Raw genomic sequence first — 4,305 nt, 5'->3', positions numbered from 1 at the left:
CGTTGTCAGGTAGTTTTCATCTATCTTCCCCCCTCAGCTACTCGCAAACACGGCCCGGAAAAGCGATGCTGCGGGCAGTCTATTTATATACATTTGGGATAGAGTACGTACAGCGCAACTTGTTTATCATGAAAGTTATGCATCGTTACACCTCTCATTCACTGCAAGCAGAAGAGCTGATTATGGAGAATCCAAGAATTGCGAATATCTGCTACAGTTCCACCTCAGAGTGCAAATAAATTGGTGTAAGTATATTTGCGTGATTGACGATTGTGATGAACGGTTGAAGGAAGCAAACAAACAGGTGATAATGAGTGGATTTACCTGAGCTCGAATTTGAGGCAGCGGAGCAGGTTCCTCAAGCCGCCATACCTACACTTCCTCAACATGTACGGTGATCATGTGACCCGATGTACACCTTAGCTGGTCACATGACACATGTCAAACTGTTTTGGGAATGGGGGTTGTTATTGTGGGTTGTAGATCTCCTGTAGTATATATTGTCAACATATATGAGGGGAGTTGATAAGACTGTTAACCGTACTTTAGCCTTGACAAATATTCCTTCGTATTTTAACGTTTCATATAAGGAGAATTGTGATATTTTACGAGCGCTTCAAATAATGGCTCGATGGGATGGGGCCAAGGGGTCATTAGGAACAAGGTCACCAAAAAAGGTCATGTCAGTGGTGACGCATAGACTGTACTCTCTCTCTCTCTCTCTCTCTATATATATATATATATATATATATATATATATATATATATATATATATATATATATATATCGTTGTAAAGGTATGTATACTACCCATCAAAAGTTTAGACTCACTTAAAGCACGCACTATATGTTATGTATATATGTGACGGTTACATCGAAGATTAATTTCTCCACTAACTTAGGGGAACCAACTGCAAACGTTATGCAGGTGAACTGCACGAGGATCATGCATCAATTTTCTGAAAAGCATGTGCAAATATCGTGCATGTGAACAGCTGCGTTTTTGTGTAAAGTTTTGTTAAGAATTCGCCAATTGTTACACTGAGTTTCATGATTTACTGAACTCATGAAAATATATTTTTCAACTTTACGAATTTATTTTACAATACATCAGTTCATGTGTAAACAGTACCTTTAAACATTATGGAATATTTAGCAAAATCTATACTACCTATCAAAAGTTTAGACTCACTAGTGTAAATGTAGCCACTTTTATTACTTCAGTCAACTGTTCTAAACTAGATTTTGCAAAATATTCCGTACTGTTTATACATGTACTGATGTATTGTAAAACAAATTCGAAACGTTGAAAAGATTACTGTCATGAGTTGAATAAATGGTGAAACTCAGTGAAAATTGGCGAATTCTTAACAAAACTCAACACCAAAACGCAGCTGTTCACATGCATGATATTTGCACATGCGTTGCAGCAATTTGATGCATGATCCCCTTGCAACATCATCTGCATAAGGTGTGCAGTTGGTTCCCCCAAGTTGTAGAGAAATTAATCTTCGATGTAACCATATATACATACATAACATGTAATGAGTGCTTTATGTGTGTCTAAACTGTTGATGGGTAGTATAGTTTAGAACAGCTGACTGAAGAAAGTGGCTACATTTACACTAGCGTGTCTAAACTTCTGATGGGTAGTATATGTAGTATAAAAACCGAAACAAAGTACAAAATTAGAACGTATTCACAAATGCATGACTGTAGTGTAAACAAGGATACAAACTTTAAACATAGCTCTTTATGATTATCATTTTAGAGGTTGATGAATAATAACAACGTTATGATACTTCATGGATGACAGCTTCTTTATCATACTATTTACACGGTAAAACTGGATAAAGTTTTACCAATATTTATGACAGTATATATTATTGAAAACTGGACATGTACAGATTAACTGACCACGGTTCACAATCTTCCAGCTGCTCAGGGTGACATTGATAACATTATTATCATATCTAAATCCTATTGCCTAACTCGACTGACGATACGGTGCCAACTGCGCACTTAAGCTACTCTATCTTGACCGGATTATATGATAATTTTCATAAACGTATTGAAGACATCGGTGTTGATGGGTGAAGTTCACAGTGAATTTGATTAGCTTATTGCTATCTGCAGACCCGGACCAGATACTGGTTTCGGATGTTCGTTATCAATTTTCCAGCTATATGGCGGCGGTCTGTAGATCATCGACTTTGGACCATACAATCCAGTGATCAACAGCATGAGCATCGATCTACGCAGCTGGGAACCGATGACATGTGTCAACCAAGCTAGCGAGCCTAACCACCCAATCCCGTTAGTCGCCTCTTACGACAAGCATGGGTTACTGAAAATAAATTCTAACCCGGATCTTCTCGGTTCTAGTGACTCGGTGGTAGAGTTGATTAATGGATGGATGGCAAAACAGGCTATTTTCGAGGATGGTGGTGAACATGTCCCAACAATTAGTCAGAGGTCATACAGATAGACAGACACACACGCGCACGCACACACACAACCACTACTACATTCAACATGCTGCAAACTTGCCATTTCAGCTTTCGACGTTTTGAGTCAGGAACACATATTAATCGCCTCAACATAATTTCATTTACTGAACATGAATATGTGAAACAGTACGACCGACAAGGAATGCTTTATTTTTATAAATAATGATTCTTGTTATTAGTGATAAACACAGTTTAGGTTTCAGAAATGATCTGAAAGGATTTTAGTGCGCTTCTTTCGATGTTTGATATTTCTTTGACAATACAACTTATTTAAATAAAATATATAATTTTCTTCAATTCCATTAAAATGATATAGTTTGACGCATGTCTTGGACAAGCTGGGGGTTAGATGGTGGATGATATTTAATTCGGAAAAATTATTGTCAGCAAAACATGAAGGCGACACTGGTATGAAGAGTAACCTCCCTTACACCATAAGCCGTGTACAGGAACGTCTGAGTTGATTCCATGAAATTCGGAACCTTCCACCGGACAAATTTGATAGGAATTTAGTTTGGCGTACATCTCAACAGTTTAAAATCACATAAGGCCAGACCTTTGGTATGTTTTTGTTTATGGATTACAGTTGTTATCAGTATACATAAATCAAATTCTTTTGAAGACGTCAGATTCGTAAACAACGTTTTCGAAAGGCATAAACAGTGAGTAACGTCATTTTACATAAAATATATCTGACTGGAGTGTATTTTTATTAACAGAAGCTTAATCTTGCAAATTAGTTTTTTTTCTGTTGATCAGAAATGGGCTTAACACATGGTACCCATGTGGGGAATTGAACCCGGGTCTTCGGCATGACGAGCGAACGCTTTAACCACTAGGCTACCCCACTTCATGATGTTACAGGGTTGTCATTTTGAACCCAGCTGCCCTTCCCTGTCAGGTAGAAAGTCACAAGGAATGGTGTTCCATCCGTGGAATGCATGGCCCCATGCTGTGTGAATCATCGAGGATTTTCTCGGTATCAGTAACTTCCTGCGTTACCCTGGTTGTTTCTCTCACTCGACTTGGACCGCCTCCGTGGTGTAGTGGTTAGAGCGTCCGCCCGGAGAGCGGAAGGTCGCGGGTTCCATCCCCGACCGCGTCATACCAAAAGACGTTAAAATATGGTACTTGTTGGTCTCTGCCTGGCGCTCGGCATTAATGGGTACAACAAGGACTGGTCGGCTCGGAGTCAGTATAATGTGTCTGAGCTTCAGTTTGGGCTAGTACAAGTAGCCGCACACACACACACACACACACATACATACGCATGCACGTCGTCATATGAGCGAAATATTCTCAAGCACGACGTTAAACCCAATTTCACCTCACCTCACCTCACTCGACTTGCCACAAATAGAGCCTGTCTGGAATAATCTTGGGCGACATATATTTCTCCTTTGTTATAAGAACTGGGTATCTATTTATGAATATAAAGTCATTCTTTTATTAAACCATTTAACAAAGAAATTAACCCATTTATTAGTATGCAATGAGTGAGCGAGTTCGGGTTTACGTCGCTTATATTCCAGCAATATCACGGCGGGGGACACCAGAAATACGCTTCACACATTGTACCCATGTGGAGATTCGGCATGACGAGCGAACGCTTTAACCAATAGGCTAGAGAAGACGCCATTAAGAGTTTTTAAAAGTAATGGCGTATTCGGTGATGTACACTGTTTTCCACCCGTTAAGACCCGGGTTAGAATTGATCTTCAGCAACCCCTGCTTGTCGTAAGAGGCGGGTGTCAGGCTCGCTGACTTGGTTGACACATGTCATCGTATCTCAGT

The sequence above is a fragment of the Haliotis rubra genome, unplaced genomic scaffold (assembly GCF_003918875.1).
Source record: "Haliotis rubra isolate DU_JTF1 unplaced genomic scaffold, ASM391887v1 Scf485, whole genome shotgun sequence".
Classification (NCBI taxonomy): Eukaryota; Metazoa; Mollusca; class Gastropoda; order Lepetellida; family Haliotidae; genus Haliotis; species Haliotis rubra.
Note: the sequence above shows the minus strand (reverse complement) of the source record.